This window comes from Bombina bombina, chromosome 1 (genome assembly GCF_027579735.1).
Source record: "Bombina bombina isolate aBomBom1 chromosome 1, aBomBom1.pri, whole genome shotgun sequence".
Classification (NCBI taxonomy): Eukaryota; Metazoa; Chordata; class Amphibia; order Anura; family Bombinatoridae; genus Bombina; species Bombina bombina.
In genome coordinates, this window is record NC_069499.1 from 421,682,126 (window position 1) to 421,704,918 (window position 22,793).

A 22,793-nucleotide genomic window follows, 5' to 3' on the forward strand; every position below is an offset into this window, starting at 1 on the left:
ATATTGTATTTAATTAATGTATTTATAGTGTAGTGTTAGGTTTAATTGTAGGTAATTGTAGGTATTTTATTTAATTAATTTATTGATAGTGTAGTGTTAGGTTTAATTGTAACTTAGGTTAGGATTTATTTTACAGGTAATTTTGTAATTATTTTAACTATTTTAGCTATTAAATAGTTATTAACTATTTAATAGCTATTGTACCTGGTTAAAATAAATACAAAGTTACCTGTAAAATAAATATAAATCCTAAAATAGCTATAATATAAATATAATTTATATTGTAGCTATATTAGGATTTATTTTACAGGTTAGTATTTAGCTTTAAATAGGAATAATTTATTTAATAAGAGTTAATTTATTTTGTTATATTTAAATTATATTTAATTTAGGGGGTTGTTAGTGTTAGGGTTAGACTTAGCTTTAGGGGTTAATACATTTATTAGAATAGCGGTGAGCTCCAGTCGGCAGATTAAGGGTTAATAATTTGAAGTTTGGTGTCGGCGATGTTAGGGAGGGCAGATTAGGGGTTAACACTATTTATTATAGGGTTAGTGAGGCGGATTAGGGGTTAATAACTTTATTATAATAGCGGTGCGGTCCGCTCGGCAGATTAGGGGTTAATAAGTGTAGGCAGGTGGAGGCGATGTTGTGGGGGGCAGATTAGGGGTTAATAAATATAATATAGGGGTCGGCGTTGTTAGGGGCAGCAGATTAGGGGTACATAGGGATAATGTAAGTAGCGGCGGTTTACGGAGCGGCAGATTAGGGGTTAATAATAATATGCAGGGGTCAGCGATAGCGGGGGTGGCAGAATAGGGGTTAATAAGTGTAAGGTTAGGGGTGTTTAGACTCGGGGTACATGTTAGAGTGTTAGGTGCAGACGTAGGAAGTGTTTCCCCATAGCAAACAATGGGGCTGCGTTAGGAGCTGAACGCGGCTTTTTTGCAGGTGTTAGGTTTTTTTTCAGCTCAAACAGCCCCATTGTTTTCTATGGGGGAATCGTGCACGAGCACGTTTTTGAAGCTGGCCGCGTCCGTAAGCACCGCTGGTATTGAGAGTTGAAGTTGCGTTAAATATGCTCTACGCTCCTTTTTTGGAGCCTAACGCAGCCATTCTCTGAACTCTCAATACCAGCGGTATTTAAAAGGTGCGACCAGAAAAAAGCCAGCGTTAGCTACGCACCCCTTTGGCCGCAGAACTCTAAATCTAGGCGATAGGATCTATATGTTTCTAGGATATCTAGTATTACTACCTAGTATTCCAACTCATATAATCTGTAAAAGAATATCTTAAATGTTTAAAATTACTAAACAATAAAAGGTTGCAGAAATAATATGAGTTTCTACTGATACGCAGACTATATTGCTAAAACATCTGTTTACTTGGTATTGTTACACATATTGCACTATACATACATTTTTGGAGTGTACGGAGTATAAATAGTGTTTATAAATAACTAAAAAGTTAAAAAGTTACTGATAATTGTATCAATATACAAGGTGGTTTTCACAGTGTTTCCGTATGTTGCACACTGGCTTTATATTCTTTGTTATGGGGGCAATTGTCTTTTAGGCTTTGTATTATGTTTGTCTGTAATGTTACCTTCGTAGTGTATCTGGCTGTTTACACTTAAAAATAGAGTCCATAGTGGAAAAAGATTATAAACAGGTTGAATAGCCGGTTGTTCCTGGAGTTTGAAGCTGCGGTAGGAAATGTGTTCCGTTTACCGTTCCGTTAGATCTGATACTCCTGGGATCAAAGGTGGGTGTTCTTTCGGTCAGTGACCGATATCCTTATATGCCCCATTATGTCCACTTGTAAGAGAGCTCAAGTTTAAAGTGGGTTAAACCTTATATAGAATATAATATTTCAACCAATATCACTGAGTCATTCACAATTAAGGAGCTTTTTAGATTTATTTTATAGCAGCAGAACTGTGTTGATGTATTTGTCAGGGAGAGGTGGTGTAAATGTATTAAACATGCAAAGATATATTGGGGCATATTTATTAAAGTCTGGCGGACCTGATCCCGGATCAGGTTCGCCAGACTTCGCTGAATACGGTGAGCAATACGCTCGCCATATTCAGCATTGCACCAGCAGCTCACAAGAGCTGCTGGTGCAACACCGCCCCCTGCCGACTCGCGGCCAATAGGCCGCCAGCAGGGGGGTGTCAATCAAATCGATCATACTCGATCGGGTTGATCTCCGGAGATGTCTGTCCGCCTGCTCAGAGCAGGCGAACAGGTTATGGAGCAGCGATCTTTGTGACCGCTGTTTCATAACTGCTGTTTCTGGCGAGCCTGTAGGCTCCCCAGAAACACGGGGCATCAAGCTCCATTCGGAGCTTGATACATATGCCCCATTATGTCCACTTGTAAGGGAGCTCAAGTTTCTTCTTGTGGAATAATATTAGATTTAATTAAAACATATCACACATTTTTAGGTACATGTCTGTCATTATTTGATAGGCTTCCCATGGTATGTGCTATAATGTGCTATGCTTCTTTTTAAAATATGCTATTTTTGAAAAATAACTAAATTCACTCCACTATTAAACAGTGCACAACATTTTTTTTTTTACATTTTTTTCTCTATGCAATAGTAAGATGGTGAAATTATTAACAAATTCAGAAAGGAAAAAACAAATTTAGACAGCAAAGAAGATCCAAAGCAGTCACCAGTGTGACAAGTACCTGAAACCTACCATTTAGCAAAAAATCTATAAAGAAAGAGTCCATTTCAGCTCCCTACTGCTCTTAAGCCGTCATGTTGAAGGAACCTTAAATTACACTACAAATTGTTGAAAATAACAGTTATTTGCTTATTTTCATCTTGTCACATTGACCTGATTCTAAATGATACATTCTTTGATATTATTATTGCATTCCCCGTTTTATTCCCTTGCCCAGCAAATAGCTATTAACCATTCAGTTGACAGACCTAAGACAAACTGTTTTCAGACTAAATTACTTTTTTTTTATTGTAAATCAGGATAAACCATAAAAATTGCTCTAACACTAGAATGTATAAAAATTGCTGTGAAATCAGCTAAAATGCTGTTTTGTACTCAGTGTCATTTTATTTTGTTCCCAGCTGGTTTCAAAAGCTTTAGTATAATAGTCTCCTGTGGCTAATAAGACAGCTGTCCATATTTCTAACTCTGTTTTCCCCAAACCTGCATTTCTAGTGTCTTGGTACAAAGCCAAGCTGAGAAATAGAACAGTCCATGTCAAGTGCTCATTAGAGGACTCAATAAGAGGAAAATGCCTCTGAGTGATGAGGCTATTACCCACCTTCCGTAGAGTTTTGATCCAGTGCCATGTGCCCAGTAGATACAATTTTTAAGGATGTTTTCCATTCCTATCACAGCATTAATTCTTGTGGCAAAATGGATGTTCTTGGATAATAGCTCTAAACGCCTAATTTTATCGCAAAGTAATCAAGATGTTACCGTTAGAAACAAAATAACTCTGTAATTGTTAATGCTTCTGCATTGCCTTGGTTTCTTTATTTTCCCTGTAATGAAAAGGCTCCCCAACACATTTACTTATTGTTTGCAACTATTTTAAATGAAATTTCTTTAAAACTTTTTAATTAGCCACTTAGATTTGCAAGCTAGATTACAAGTGGCGTGCTAACTTTAGCGCTAAAGCGACTCCTGTTTTTTTTTGTTTCCAGCTTTTTGCACGCATCGTAAATAGAACTTGTTTTACAAGTTGAAAGTAAACAGGAACATTTGTTAACGTAGTCACGATAACGCAAACCTTTTACTTTCAACTTGTAATACAAGTGCAAAAAAGATTACTCCTAGCAAAGATAACTCCTAGCAATTAGTGCGCCACTTGTAATCTTACCTTTAATGTATTATCTTCATTTAATAAATGTATACAGGCAACACAATTATATTTTACTTTTCTTAGAAAAAAATGCTTTAAAGGGACAGTCTACTCCAAAACAAACTTTCATTATTTAGATAGGGCATGTGATTTAACAATTTTCCAATTTATTTCTATCACCAATTTTGCTTTGTTCTCTTGGTATTCTTAGTTGAAAGCTAAATCTAGGAGGTTCATATGCTAATTTCTAAGCCCTTGAATGTCGCCTCTTAGCTCAGGGCATTTTGACAGTTTTTCACCACTAGAGGGTGTTAGTTTATGTGTTTCATATAGATAACACTGTGCTCATGTACATGGAGTTCCTATGAGTCAGCATTGATTGGCTACAATGCAAGTCTTTTTAAAAAAAACTAAAATAAGGGGGCAGTTTGCAGAGGCTTAGATACAAGATAATCACAGAAGTAAAAGTATATTAATATAACTGTGTTGGTTATGCAAAACTAGGGAATGGGTAATAAAGGGATTATCTATCTTTTAAAACAATAAATATTCTGGTGTAGACTGTCTGTTTAACATAAAACAGAGCTGATTTGTGTATGTTTAAGTATCATATAAAGTTAATTAAGCTCATTAATAGTATAAATAAATACATTAATTTAAAAAAATCATATAAACAATTTAATTAAAAAGAATTATAATCTAATTTTATTTTAGTATAATGTTTTGGGGCCCCCAGACCAATCCGAGCATTGGTTACAGGCCGTCCATATAATAAACAACATTTATTTATTTATTTATTTATTAAAGTAAAAGTGCAACACACAAATATCTGTATTTGCACAAATATTCTTGCGTTGTCCTTTTACTCTAAAAATCTGGCCTCGAAATGAGCTGAATGCTGCAGACAGTGGGCTTTTTTGGCATCATTTTAACTAACAAATAATGAATGCAGAAATTAATGCACATATCTATTTTTTTTGTATGAACTAAATGAAAGCTTTTGAAACAGAGGGTTACCAATAGGATGGCAGCACAGTAATTGTGTAATTCATTATAGCCAGTTGATTGACACAGCTTTTAATGTTGCCCTTTCAATAACAATATAACTTTTTCAATGTACGTTATACATTAAAACATATTTAGCATGTATATAGTGCCACATTGTTTTTCTTTTCTCAGGCGATCTATTATCAGATACTCAACAAGACTATTGTTTGTACAGAATGACAGTCATAAACTTCTACCAAACATAGTACAACAAACATAGTTTATGACTATATTCATGTGATCAAACGTCTAAAAAGAGTGTCCTCTGATGCAAAAATACTTTTCCAGCACAAAGAATTTGGGTGGTGCCATGTGAATTAAGATACTCAATGACGTGCATAAATATTCACACACAGACTATGTAACAAGAGGCTGCACTGCCCAAATGATACGTAAGAGACTAGGAATACCTCCACAATATATTCCACATGGTTTGTGACCTTTAGAAAACCTGTTGTGTTTAAATATAGCTTTTATGAAGTAGAATAGTCTTGTTTGTTTCACTTCTTTATTTCCTGATGTCCTTTTAGCATGAATAAATATATGATTGATCTGTTTTGTTTCCATGTATCTAAGCTCTGAATACATTTTAATGGTAATTTTTATTCTTCATATCTTCACTGAAATGTAACATGTTTAAAGTCAAAAGACTTTATTACATATTTACAAAAATCCTTTTCAAAATTCAAATAGCGCAGTTCTTTTTTTTCTTCGAGATTAACAAAACCACAGGTGCGTTTATGAACAGAATAAATTAACAGGCACACACACACACACACATAAATACACACACACACACATACACATGCACGCAGGCACACATACACACACACGCATGCACACACATACATACACACACGCACACACATATATACTCACAAACACGCATGCACTCACATACATACACACACACATATATACGCACAAACACGCATGCGCACACATACACACACACATACATATACACACACACATACACACACACGCATGCACACACTTACATACACACACGCACACACATATATACTCACAAACACGCATGCACTCACATACATACACACACACACACATATATACACACAAACACGCATGCGCACACATACACACACATACATATACACACACACACATACACACACACGCATGCACACACATACATATGCACACATACAAACACGCACAAACATACATATGCCCACATATATGCACACACACCCATGCACACGTACACACACACATGCACCCACATACATATGCATACATACACACATGCACAAACATACATACACACACGCATGCACACACATACATACACATATACACACACATCTGCACACACATACATACGCACACATACACACATGCACAAACATACATACACATACAAAAACATACACATACACACATATGCACAAACATACACACTCACACACATACATACACACACACACGCATGCACACACATACATACACATATCACATATTTACAAAAATCCTTTTTAAAATTCAAACAACAAACACAGTTCTTTTTTTTCTTCAAAATAAACAAAACCAGGGGTGCATTTATGAACAGAATACATTAACACACAGACGCACAAACATACATACACTCACACACACATGCACACACATACTCACATATACACACACATACACACACACACGCATACGCACACACAAACATACATATGCACATACAAACATATGCACACACATACATATGCACACATACACACACGCACACGCAGACACACATACACACACATATACATAGGCACACACATACATACATACATAGAAACGCACACGCGCACACACCCATATATACACACATACACACACACATACAGGGAGTGCAGAATTATTAGGCAAGTTGTATTTTTGAGGATTAATTTTATTATTGAACAACAACCATGTTCTCAATGAACCCAAAAAACTCATTAATATCAAAGCTGAATAGTTTTGGAAGTAGTTTTTAGTTTGTTTTTAGTTATAGCTATTTTAGGGGGATATCTGTGTGTGCAGGTGACTATTACTGTGCATAATTATTAGGCAACTTAACAAAAAACAAATATATACCCAACCCATTTCAATTATTTATTTTTACCAGTGAAACCAATATAACATCTCAACATTCACAAATATACATTTCTGACATTCAAAAACAAAACAAAAACAAATCAGTGACCAATATAGCCACCTTTCTTTGCAAGGACACTCAAAAGCCTGCCATCCATGGATTCTGTCAGTGTTTTGATCTGTTCACCATCAACATTGCGTGCAGCAGCAACCACAGCCTCCCAGACACTGTTCAGAGAGGTGTACTGTTTTCCCTCCTTGTAAATCTCACATTTGATGATGGACCACAGGTTCTCAATGGGGTTCAGATCAGGTGAACAAGGAGGCCATGTCATTAGATTTTCTTCTTTTATACCCTTTCTTGCCAGCCACGCTGTGGAGTACTTGGATGCGTGTGATGGAGCATTGTCCTGCATGAAAATCATGTTTTTCTTGAAGGATGCAGACTTCTTCCTGTACCACTGCTTGAAGAAGGTGTCTTCCAGAAACTGGCAGTAGGACTGGGAGTTGAGCTTGACTCCATCCTCAACCCGAAAAGGCCCCACAAGCTCATCTTTGATGATACCAGCCCAAACCAGTACTCCACCTCCACCTTGCTGGCGTCTGAGTCGGACTGGAGCTCTCTGCCCTTTACCAATCCAGCCACGGGCCCATCCATCTGGCCCATCAAGACTCACTCTCATTTCATCAGTCCATAAAACCTTAGAAAAATCAGTCTTGAGATATTTCTTGGCCCAGTCTTGACGTTTCAGCTTGTGTGTCTTGTTCAGTGGTGGTCGTCTTTCAGCCTTTCTTACCTTGGCCATGTCTCTGAGTATTGCACACCTTCTGCTTTTGGGCACTCCAGTGATGTTGCAGCTCTGAAATATGGCCAAACTGGTGGCAAGTGGCATCTTGGAAGCTGCACGCTTGACTTTTCTCAGTTCATGGGCAGTTATTTTGCGCCTTGGTTTTTCCACACGCTTCTTGCGACCCTGTTGACTATTTTGAATGAAACGCTTGATTGTTCGATGATCACGCTTCAGAAGCTTTGCAATTTTAAGAGTGCTCCATCCCTCTGCAAGATATCTCACTATTTTTTACTTTTCTGAGCCTGTCAAGTCCTTCTTTTGACCCATTTTGCCAAAGGAAAGGAGGTTGCCTAATAATTATGCACACCTGATATAGGGTGTTGATGTCATTAGACCACACCCCTTCTCATTACAGAGATGCACATCACCTAATATGCTTAATTGGTAGTAGGCTTTCGAGCCTACACAGCTTGGAGTAAGACAACATGCATAAAGAGGATGATGTGGTCAAAATACTCATTTGCCTAATAATTCTGCACTCCCTGTATACATGCGCACATACGCACACACATACACTTATGCACATACATAAACACACACACACATACACACATACTGTACATACATAGATACACACATGCACACACCCATATATACACACACCCACATACATACATATATACACACATCAATACATATACATACGCACACACATACATACACATACACACATACATACACATACACACATACATACATACACACCCATACATACATAGATACACACATGCACACACGAATATATACACACATACATACATATATACACACATACATACACACATATATACACACATACACACACATACATACATATATACACATACACACACATACATACAAATATACACACATACACACACATACATATATACACACATACACACACATACATATATATACACACACACATACATACATACATATATACACACACACACATACATTTATATACACACATACATATATATATATATATATATATACACATACACACATACATACATACATACATACATACATATATACACACATACACACACACATACATACAAATATACACACATACACACACACACACACACATACATATATACATGCATACACACACACACATACATACATATATACAAACATACACACACACATACACATACATATATACACACATACACACATACATATATACACACATACATACACACATACACACACACATACATATATCCACATATATACACACACATACACACATACATATATACACACATAAATATATATACACATACACACATACATATATACACAAATACACACACATACATACATATATATACACACATATACACACACATACATACATACATATATACACACATATATACACACACATACATATATACACACACATACATATATACACACACATACATACTGTATATACACACATACACACACATACATACATATATACACACATACACACACCCACACCCACATACATACATACCTGTACATATATACACACATACATACATATATACACACACATACATATATACACACACATACATACTGTATATACACACATACACACACATACATACATATATACACACATACACACACACCCACATACATACATACATACCTGTACATATATACACACATACATACATATATACACACATATACATATATACACACACATACATACCGTATTTACACACATACACACACATACATACATATATACACAAATACACACACACCCACATACATACATACCTGTACATATATACACACACATACATATATACACACACATACATACATATATACACACACATACATATATACACACACACATACATATATACACACACATACATATATACACACACATACATACATATATACACACACATACATATATACACACACATACATATATACACACACATACATATATACACACATACATGCATATATACAGACACATACATATATACACACACACATACATACTGTATATACACACATACACACACATACATACATATATACACACATACACACACACCCACATACATACATACATACCTGTACATATATACACACATACACACACACATACAGTACATACTTATATACACACATACACACACTCATATATACATATATATACACACACACACACACACACATACATACACATTTAAGGGGGTGGTGCTTCTGATGCAGCTGTATCACCTATTCTTTTTTTCCCTCTGAGCTATACTTAAGGTCGTTAAGTATTTCCTTGTAAGTTTTATTTCCCGGACCATGTACCATTAAGAAGATCTCCTTTCAATGGTTTCTAGTGTCTAGTCAAGTCACATTGTGAGACAGAGTGATACACTGCTTTGAGTGTCTTCTCCAGATCACACTATGGATAATTATTCTCACATTATGAAAGGGATTCATGAATAAAACTGGGTTGTAGGGTGCCTATATAACATAAATTTTGCTTTGTTTATTACAAACTAATATAATTTAATTGTAAAAAAATAGGAGGAAATAAGTACCCCAGTAATTAACTTGTGAAAAATGGTGTGTGTGCATTCTACAGACTCAACAGAAAATAGGGCTGGTCTTAAGACATTTCCAGAGCTGCTTTTTATTCCCAGTCCAGACCTGCCAACCATATTATTAACATAAGAATCATATAAGCCATAAATTAACCAGATACCAAACTCAAGGTGCTTGAGGGACCACAAAGGCCACATAAGGCCTCTATTAGATATATATCCCCAGACAAACACTATACTTGGTAATCTTGAACTTTACCAGCTTTAGATACAAGTGTGGGCTTACACTCACTTTGCTCTAAAACTATCACCAGAATGTCCCTGTCTATCCAACATCAAAGGATTGGCCATCCACTACCCTGTCAAAGTCCCACCTTTCCAACATTCCACATCCTTATTAACGAAAAACACAAAAAGGCACTAAATCTTAAGATGCATTTCATCATCCAACAACAGGTAATCGGAATCAGCGTAAAATTAACCCTCCTTTTTCCTAGTACAGGATAGCATAAGTATGTTTAGTTTTTCTACATTTATTTAACTTGAGCAAGTTTCATTGAGCCCTTCAAAACTTTTGCACCACCACTTCAGTCCACATGGATCTAAAACCTGAAAAGAAGTTATGCAAATATTGCATTTTTATCACAATCTCATGCATTGGCAAAATGCCTAAATCAACTTTTAAAAAAAAAAAAAGCTACACACTTTTATATAAACATCAGTTTTTAATCATAGTAAAAAAGCTCATTACAATCTTCAAACAATGCCACATTTCTGAAAAATTTCCCTATAATTCAAAAACTATTTAAACTGACTAACTCTCCTATTTGCAGTACACCAAAAACATGATGCACTATAAAACAAAAGATAAACTAGTTCTAAAACTTGAACCATCCTCTGGAATAGCTAAAAAAAAATGGTGCAACAGATATCTTAAAGAACTGTTCCTTGTTTAGAACCCCTTAGCACTTGACGCAGAATGACAACCTTATATATACCTCATACCCCAATTAACTTTAACAATAGGACAGTGCCACTATCAGCCTATCAAAGAATACAGGGGAAACACCCAGCACATGCCACCAAAGAATTATCTATAAGATTCACTATCAGAATATTCATTATGTGATCCCCCAGTCTGTGTTTACAGGTCTTCTAATTACAAGTTGAAAGTAAACTCTGCAATCTAAATTTGCACTCATCAGGTTAGTGCAACTAACGACCTCGTATAAAGAGTTAGGGCTAAAAAAAAGTTGCAGCAAACACAACATAAATACAGTAAAATAAAGTGTTACACTCATATATACACTAATAAAATATATTCATAGAAATATTAATGAAAAATGTTATAAGGGTTAAAATGTATATGAAAAGGTGTTTGAATGGAAAGGGCTAATATATATATATATATATATATATATATATATATATATATATATATATATATATATATATATATATATATATATATATATATATATATATATATTAGAAATAAAAGAGTGCAGGATAGCGCAGGAGAAACAGCTAGTGTACACAGATCTAAATAAAAGACGATATAATATCATACAGTGTACAAATCAGCAGATTGTGTACCCAGAGCAGTAACGCAGAAAGCACAACAAAATATATAAAATATACCATATGTATGTATATATGCAAGTAGCTTCCTGGTAACAGAGTTTGAAGTCACTTCCGTATTGGTTTCAGAAACAGTTACCGGAACTGAAAGTTTCCATCCACTAAGAGAGCACAAGTATCTGGAGTGTTTGCAGGATTTCTTCATGAGTAAAGTGTGACAAGATTCTACAATCTCCAGAGATCCTTTATTAACCTGATCCATACCACGGGAGTTGCCTTAGCCCATCTGTGATTCTGCTACTTTCTTACCTCATACGATTGAGGGCACTGGAAGTAAGTGTACATCCAAAAGTGGAAAAAGTGACGAAGATTACCTATCTGACCTCATTGTTTATCCATCTTTGGGACTATGTGTTTTTCTACCCCTTGCATATATACATAAGATATTTTTTATATATATTGTAGTGCTTTCTGCGTTTCTGCTCTGGGTACACGATCTGCTGATTTGTACACTGTATGATATTATATCGTCTTCTATTTAGATCTGTGTACACTAGCTCTTTCTCCTGCGCTATCCTGCACTCTTTTATTTCTATTTTGTACTGTTTTGAGGTGTGAAGGGACACCTCTGCATTTCAGGATTTGGCTGCAAGTTATTTACAGCTAGGGTGGTGTGTAGAGGTGCCCGGTAAGACTTTCTGGGTATTCTAATCTCTATATAGTAGCGCCTTAGGGTGATTTAGGGGCCTCTGTCCTTACTTCATCTATCTTTCTTGTTATATATATATATATATATATATATATACACATTCAAATGCATGTCTAAATATGTGTAAAAAGGTATATATGTATGTACTGTATATATGTGTATATTTATGTGTTAATATGTGTATATATGAATACTGTACACATACATATATACACTTTTGAACCCTTTCCACTCAAATACCTGAAAATAAGAAAAATCATTTTATTCATATTTAATAATTTGTTTAACTGCCTGTGTACTGTAATATTTTGCATTTCACATAGGAGAAAATGTTCTTTGTATTTTTAAATATATATTTTTATATATATTTGTATATATCTATACCTGTATATATTCATATAGATATATAATCTTCATCCAAGCCGGGAGAAGTGGTCCTCCAGACGGGCAGAAGTCTTCATCCGGACTGCATCTTCTATCTTCACCCATCCGGCATGGAGCGGGTCCATTCTATCAGCCAATCAGAATCTAAGGGACGCAATCTTGGATGATGTCACTTAAAGGAACCTTCATTTGTCGGGTAGTCGTCGTTGGAAGAGGATGTTCCGCACCAGATGTCTTGAAGATGGACCCGCTCCGCGCCAGATGGATGAAGATAGAAGATGCCATCTGGATGAAGACTTCTGCCCGTCTGGAGGACCACTTCTCCCGGCTTGGATGAAGACTTCTCCCGGCTTTGTTGAGGACTTCTTGCCGCTTCGATGAGGACTTCTCCCGGCTTCGTTGAGGATGGATGTCGGATCTTCAAAACTGTAAGTGGATCTTCAGGGGGTTAGTTTAGGTTTTTTTAAGGGTTTATTGGGTGGGTTTTATTTTTAGGTTAGGGCTTTGGGCTGCAATAGAGCTAAATGCCCTTTTAAGGGCAATGCCCATCCAAATGCCCTTTTCAGGCATTTGTTTTTTTTAGTTAGGGTTTTATTTGGGGGGTTGGTTGTGTGGGTGGTGGGTTTTACTGTTGGGGGGGTTGTTTTTTTTGTTTTTTTTCAGGTAAAAGAGCTCATTTCTTTGGGGCAATGCCCCGCAAAAGGCTTTTTTAAGGGCTATTGGTAGTTTAGGCTAGGGTTTTTTTATTTTGGGGGGGCTTTTTTTTAATTTGATAGGGCTATTAGGTGTAATTAGTTTAAATATCTTGTAATTTGTTTTTTATTTTGTGTACTTTAGTGTGTTTTTTTGTAATTTAGGTAATTGTATTTACATTTTTTAATTGTATTTAATTTAGGTAATTTATTTAATTGTAGTGTAGTGTTAGGTGTTAGTGTAACTTAAGTTAGGTTTTATTTTACAGGTAAATTTGTATTTATTTTAGCTAGGTAGTTAGTAAATAGTTAATAACTATTTAGTAACTATTCTACCTAGTTAGAATAAATACAAACTTGCCTGTAAAATAAGAATAAACCCTAAGATGTAACTATTAGTTATATTGTAGCTAGCTTAGGGTTTATTTCACAGGTAAGTATTTAGTTTGAAATAGGAATTATTTAGTTAATAATTGTAGGTTTTAATTAGATTTATTTTAATTATATTTAAGTTAGGGGGTGTTACGGTTAGGGTTAGACTTAGCTTTAGGGGTTAATAAATTTAGTTATAGTGGCGGCGACATTGGGGGCGGCATATTAGGGGTTAATAATTGTAGGTAGGTGGCGGCGATGTTAGGGGCGGAAGATTAGGGGTTAATAATATTTAACTAATGTTTGCGATGTGGGAGTGCGGCGGTTTAAGGGTTAATATGTTTATTATAGTGGCGGTGATGTCCGGAGTGGCAGATTAGGGGTTAATAAGTATAATGTAGGTGTCGGCGATGTCGGGGGCGGCAGATTAGGGGTTAATAAATGTAATATTAGGGGTGTTTAGACTCGGGGTTCATGTAAGGGTGTTAGGTGTAAACATAAATGTAGTTTCCCCATAGGAATCAATGGGGCTGCATTACGGAGCTTTACACTGCTTTTTTGCAGGTGTTAGACTTTTTTTTAGCCGGCTCTCCCCATTGATGTCTAGGGGAAATCGTGCACAATCATGTACAACCAGCTCACCGCTGACTTAAGCAGCACTGGTATTGGAGTGCGGTATAGAGCTCAATTTTGCTCTACGCTCACTTCTTGTCTTTTAACGCCGGGTTTAGAAAAACCTGTAATACCAGCGCTGTAGGTAAGTGAGCGGTGACAATAACGTGCAAGTTAGTACCGCAGTCCTCTTACCGCAAAACTTGTAATCTAGCCGTTATTTTTTTGTGTTAGTTTTTTTTTTAAAGTTGGACTCTCCATTGAAGTCTATGGGGAGGAGAAAGAGCGGTTGAAATATCTGAAGTCCTTTGTCATATTTTGCATGCGCACTAGCTTTTTTCTTTGAATTTGTAATACGTGCACTATCCCGCTCAGGCGTGAATGCTGAATACCGCTCCTCTTGTAATCTGGCAATATGTATAAAATCTGCCATGGCTAAGAAGGGTTGGGGGAGTGGATTCAGGAATACTGGAAGTTGTAGTGAGCAAAGTGATACCTATGGTGGAAGCATTACTCTTTTGAGCTGAGTAAAAAATAGAGTGAGTGTGTTGCTGTTTGAAACTTGTTATTATGCCCAGCTTATACTTACATTGGGTATTTATGGCTCCTTGGTTTATTGGAAGTATCTCAACTGGTTGACAAGGAGAAGACTTCACACGCATAAAAGAAAAATACAGCACAAAAATGTTTCTTCAATAAAAGAAAAATATAACCAATCCAGATATTTATGTGTATATTATACATACACATTATACACATATATTGCAATTTTGCTGTCTTTTTTGGAGTTGCCATTATGTGTACAGTAAAGTGTTTTTCTGTCATATAAAGGCATTATTATAATATATATAATTAAGTATTTTTTTTAAATTCCCCATTAACAATTAAATATTCTAATTTTATCCATTAAGTTTTTGAATGTCAATCCTTTGTCATATAGATGACAGGAGATTTTCTTCTCACTGATCATCGTAAGCCTCTTAACTACCATTTCAGAATTAATGACATGCTAATTAGATTGTTTTGCGGAATAAAAATATGTTTCTTGTCACAACTAAACTATCATCTTTCAAACAGTAGAAAGATCAAATACAGCGCACAACATATTGTGATAAATATATTGTAACACAAGGCTACATAGCAATGATCGTTTTACATAAGTATACTCTCTGTATAGCTGGATTTGAATACAAACTGAAAAAAAATGAAAATGTTTGACTAGATATTGTCATTCAGGGCTGGTGCTACAGAAGAGACAGACTAATTTGGAACAGGCATTTTCTTTGCTCCCTAACTTTACCTTCATATTACGGGTCATATGTTGTGGCAGTGGCTAGAATTGGAGGGAACGCACCTGAAACAGGCAGAGAGTGATGGTCAACCCGAACATCTAGAAGCATATGGCTGAAATATCTCACTGCAAACTTTAGCAGCCTTCATAAAAGTTTGTGGAGCTCGTAAGAGTAATAGCAATTCTCCAACTTTTGATATACTGCAAGATATCAGTGTACTATCTTCTTCTCCTGCATGTCCTGCATGGTGTCTGGTGTGTGTGTTTATGTATGTGTGTGTGTGTGTGTGTATATATATATATATATATATATATATATATATTTTTATATAAATATATATATATATATATATATATATATATATATATATATTTATATATGTAGTTCTGGGTTCCAAACACTCACTGTACTGATGAATTGCCTGGGTGCTCTCTATGGTAAATAGGTAGAGACTTCAAAGAAAAAAGAGGCACTCACAGGACTTAATATACATACATTTTTATTAGTGATTCATCATCAAAGGATCAGTCAACGTTTCGGTCCTCACAGGGACCTTTGTCAAGACTGTTTCTAATAGTTACAAAAGTTAAAATCATAGTTAAAATCACTTAGTGTAAAACAACACAACACATTATTACAACCATGTGGAATAAAAGCAAAGTGACTATACATATGTAACGATCATATAAATAGTTTATATGTCTTAAATACAATATGAAGTCACTATCATTAAAGAAGATGACCTTATTATAAGCAAGGTAATAAAGCACAATTACATTATGTTAAGAAAATGCTAGTCACTACAAGGTACACAAGTGGTTAACTGTTAGAAATGGTCTAGTCCAATAGGATTTATTGTACTATGTATAAAAGGCAGGGTAAAATGGTAGCCAATTATGTCCATGAATAAGGAACAACCAAAACATGTAGGGCAGATTGGACCTTTGCCATGACATATCTGCATAATTGTTTTTAAGGTCTGTTGCCTAAAAATTGTTTAAACTTTGCTGGAATGAGAATAAAGAGGAAAGGTGCTTTTAAAGGATTGCTGTGTTCTTTTGTTTGTTATATGTAAGATAGTATCCGCACATGTATCTAAGTTATTTCTATATAGAAATTAATACTAATGTTCAGTTAGGCAAACTGTATACAATTGATAGATATGCAGATAGCTAATACTACAAATAGTTGAAAAAAGTTGTTTCACAACCACATACAGCTCATGTAATTACAATCCATATAGTTTAGGCATTAACTATAGTACATGGCTACTTAAATGGCAAAAAAAAGACTCAAAGTTAGTTATCCTTACACTTTATATAACAAAGAGGAATATTTCAGGAGAAAATGCACAATCTCAGTGATTTGCATGTAAAGGTACCATAATGAACACACTAATATATACATCAACAATGATATCTAAAGCGTACAGCAGCGTTGTATAATGGAGATAAACTACTATATTCATTAAAGTGTACACCATCTATACAATGTGTTGTCAGTGGTCTAAACATAAGTGATATTTGGTACTAAGGTAAATATGTAGAAGACACAAGTAAATATAAAGATCACATGAACCAAGAATCCCCTTGTCTGTGATGGTAAAGTGATGTATGTGTTGTGAGACCTAATAGTATTAATCCCATATGCTAAGTTTTTAAGAAGCATCCTGGTGTTGAGGCCAATTGTTGAAACAATAGGAGCAGGGTCTTGCATGGTTTACCGTATTCACTACACGTAGAATATGTTCAGCGGTAAACAGTAGTGTGCCTGTTCCGCTTATTTATACTGATGAGTATGGGAGACGCTGATGACGCTAATGTCATCAGCAATGCGACTAGCACGTGGCCAGAGAGGTCAGTGTTGGTTGCTATGGCAACCATAAATACAAAATTACGCTACGAATTGTTCTATAGTGTCCAAATTATATTGCTTAAGCAATGGTAATGAAAGCTGCAAGGGAGTCACTACAAGTACACATAAACCTATAACATCAAATCGAGACATGACAGAATCAAATAGCAATGGGTATAAAACCAAATTGCCAAGTGAAATCTTCAAATAGGGTATTATAAGGGTGCAGGTTTTTTTGGAGGGCAGACTTAGATTCTATATACAATTAGCAAAAGCACTTAGGGCGCATAGAGAAATAATACTGTTGTAACTACTATAAGTAGCCATGAATATAAGTATATATAAGTGTTAGTTAAGGGTCCTCTCCAGGGTGCATGAGCGTCACCAGTGTACAAGGTCTAAAAAGAAAAGGGCATAGTCAATGCTGGTGTTTAGTCCTTTTGGAACCAGTGTTTCCAAGCGGTTAACCCACCTTGCTTCCTTTTTAAGTAGCTCAAGGTTTCTATCACCCCCTCTTTTTAGTGGATTTTATTCTTATTAGATTCCATCTTGAATTTTACATAGGGTAATGCATTGTCTATTTGATTAAACCATTTTGATAGTTCCTTCTCTTGCCCATTCCAAATTAGGAATACATCATCAATATATCCGCGGTTCATGATGATGTTATCCATGTTTTTTGAGTACACAAATTGATTTTCAAACCAAGCTATAAATAGGTTGGCATAGGCTGATGCCATGTTTGAGCACATGGCTGTGCCCATTTGTTGTAGGTAGTACTTGTTTTCAAACTTGAAATAGTTATGAGTTAGACATATATCAAGTCCAGGAGAAACTCTATTGGTGGACCACAGTACGTGGTATCTTCAATCAGGAATTCTTACCTCCAAGAATGGTATACAACAGAACCAGTAACCTCTGAGTTATATTAGTTAAAACTATCTTTGAACCTGACACAAGACAAAACCAATGGCTGCCTACACCTAAAAAAGGATGCTACAGTGGAAATTGCACTACATGCAACTCTTACCTCACAGGTTCAAAATTCCAACACCCTCATAATAGGAAAACAATACACATACAACATAGACTGACATGCACCACAGAGTATGTTGCCTACCTGATCATTTGCCCATGTGGCCTTTTCTATGTAGGAAAAGACAAGCATGTCATGTCTGTCATGCTAAGAACCATCCTCATTGACTGGGTACCTCCACTAAAAAGAGGGGATGATAGAAACCTTGAACTACTTAAAAAGGAAGCAAGGTGGATTAACCACTTGGAAACACTGGTTCCCAAAAGGACTAAACACCAGCATTGACTATGCTCTATTCTATTAGACCTTGTACACTGGTGACGCTCATGCAACCTGGGGAAAACCCTTAACTAACACCTATATACTGTATACTTATATTCATGGCTACTTATAGTAGTAACAACAGTATTAATTCTCGATGCACCCTAAGTGCTTTTGCTAATTGTATATAAAATCTAAGTCTGCCCTCCAAAAAACCCCAACACCCTTATAATATATTATATTATACCCATTGTTATTTGATTCCACCATGTCTCGATTTGATGTTATAGGTTTATGTGTACTTGTAGTGAATCCAAGTAGAAAAATGAAGAGAAAAAAGTCTCGCTGTAGTAAAATAGAATTTTCTTTATTCAGCATAAAAAATAAAATATAGTGATAGAACCATCACAGATACAAGGTGCATAAGAGGGCATAGCACCAACTGGTTGACATGTTTCGGCGTAAAGTCGTAATCATAACCTAAGGTGCTACACCTGACAAGGTGTTTAAAAAGAATTAACTGACAATCTGATTGGTTAAAAACTTTCATTGATTTAGAACACCCTCAAACACTAAGCAGGAGTAGAAATTAAACACATGCACTGCTGGAACAAAATAATTTGACATTTGAAATCAGGGGAAAGCCATTAGAGATTGTGGAAAATAGCATAACGATATACTGAATAGAGAATCCACATAATTTCAAAGTTCAAAGATTATGTATGCTACTATTTATAACAAATATGTAGATATGCAAAACACAATTAGAGGATATATGATCCAATGTAGTGATATATATGTAATTGAAATCCAAGAGTAATGGATGTCAAGATTTAAAAGGTGCACAATATAACAAGCATCAAGATAGAAATCAAATGTACATAGCAACAATATAAATGCGTGTAAAAATACTCAAACAAGGCTACTTAGCTATTGTATACAGTGATAATAACTATGACAAATTAGAATGCGCCATTAAGATAGAAAATAGAGCATAAGACATATATATGTAAATAATTATGTAAATAATTCTATCTTACCCTTACACATATACACACGCATACAAACATATACATGTATGCAACACATACCCACATGACCCTACTTGTAGTGACTCCCTACATATCCACATATAGCCCTTTTATTACTTACAATCTAGTTTCTGACCCAACATATCCACACATGCTCTGGCTTACTATTATCTTTACACATAATGACCCTAGTTACATACATCAAACACTCTCCATACCCTATATTTCAGCTTCCCAATTTGTATACTTACACTAATACACGCATGAACAGTGCCCATTATAGTATTCTCCCTTTTTTATATATATCACAGCAACTCCATCTGTATGATCTATATCAACACACATAAATCATAGTCTTACATTAAATGTTCTAGTGTGTGTACTTACACACACGTAGAATACCACTTGCAGCCTTGCAGCTGTCTATTATGTGATGCATATTGTCCTCTATTATCATACAAATTTTCACTATCGCCACTTGTAGGATCCACAATAACACACACTTTAACATTCTGCCTTGCAGCTTTCATTAGCGTTGCTTAAGCAATATAATTTGGACACTATAGAACAATTTGTATCGTAATTTTGTATTTATGGTTGCCATAGCAACCAACACGGACCTCTCTGGCCACGTGCTAGTTGCATAGCTGATGACATCATCATCAGCATCTCCCATACTCATCAGTATAAATGAGCGGAACAGGCATACTACTGTTTACCGCTGAGCATATTCCATTTGTAAGCCATGCAAGACCCTGCTCCTATTGTTTCAACAATTGGCCTCAACACTAGGATGCTTCTTAAAAACTTAGCGTATGGGATTAATACTATTAGGTCTCACAACACATACATCACTTTACCATCACAGACAAGGGGATTCTTGGTTCATGTGATCTTTATATTTACTTGTGTCCTCTACATATTTATCTTAGTATCAAATATCACTTATGTTTACACCACTGACAACACATTGTATAGATGGTGTACACTTTAATGAATATAGTAGTTTATCTCCATTATACAACGCTGCTGTACACTTTAGATATCATTGTTGATGTATATATTAGTGTGTTCATTATGGTACCTTTACATGCAAATCACTGAGATTGTGCATTTTCTCCTGAAATTTCTCTTTGTTATATAAAGTGTAAGGATAACTAAAAAATCTTTTTTGTCATTTAAGTAGTCATGTACTATAGTTAATGCCTAGACTATATGGATTGTAATTACTTGAGCTGTGTGTGGTTGTTAAACAATTTGTTTCAACTATTTTTAGTGTTAGCTATCTGCATATCTATCAATTGTATACAGTTTGCCTAACTGAACTTTAGTATTCATTTCTACATAGAAATAACTTAGATACATGTGCGGATACTATCTTACATATGTATAGTCACTTTGCTTTTATTCCGCATGGTTGTAATCCTATGGTGTGTTGTTTTACACTAAGGGATATTAACAATGATTTTAACTGACTTCCGTTTGTGGGAGGTGCTTGAAGAGACGCATGCAACTGGCGTCCTGAGCGAACCATCGGCGCACAGGCACCCCTACGCTGTTCCACGGCCGCTGTGGCGTATACGCTCTGGCCAACAGACTTGGCCCGGACTGGAGGGGATTCACCTCAAGACGTGGTGCGTTGTCTGGATAGCGGGAAGTCGGAAAGGAGCAGAGAGACTCGCTGGCCTGAGTCACAGTCGGTGCGAGCAGACCCGTTAAGCTCTGAGTTTACGCTGACGATCTCCCAGGACCCCAGGGTCTAAAGAAAAAACAGGTGGGCTGCTATAACCCCATTCGATAATCCACAGACCTGGGATAGGAGACAAAGACAGGAAAAGAGTCTACACTATTTTTCACTTCACGGATCTAACGGAGCTACTGAAGGAGCCTCTAACGGAGCTTCTGCTTAGATGGTATATGCAAAGTTTGGCTAAAGATACACTTATACCTCCCAGAACCCCGGGGTCAAGTGAAGCTTGCAAAGGATAACACCGCACAGCTACTCCGGTATATACCATCTCACATTTGGCCTGTAACACGTGTGCTTGCCCCGGGATAGGAGGCGAGAGGAAGCCCTACAACTGTCGGCGTCCCCAGGTGGCTACACAGTAGCAAAAGAAAAGTATCGCAGGACTAGTGGAAAAGAAAGAAGGATTCAAAAGATAACTTATGACTTTTTTTTTATGACTTTTTCTTTTTTTACTCTCTCTGCCCTATAAGTTCACCTGCATAAACTGCATCATATCCTCTTAATTGCTGAAATATTGAAGCACTGAGCTGCTGAATAAGTGAGGTACTAAGAGGGCCTTGCTGGGAACTTGGGAAATCTGGTATTAATAGGGCAGGGAGGGCATATACTACCCCTCAGTGATTTGGCTTGATTAAAGAAATGAACAACCACTAGAAAAACAACTGACGCTTGTACTGGTCGCTGGGAAGTTCCAGTTAAAGGATTTCTGCTGTTTTTCTCACTTGAACGGGATATACTGGAACTTTCAAAATTGATAACAGTCATATATAGCTGTTTTAGTCTCTTGGAACAGCAATATTTAAGATTACAGTGCTGATTTAAAAGTCTGT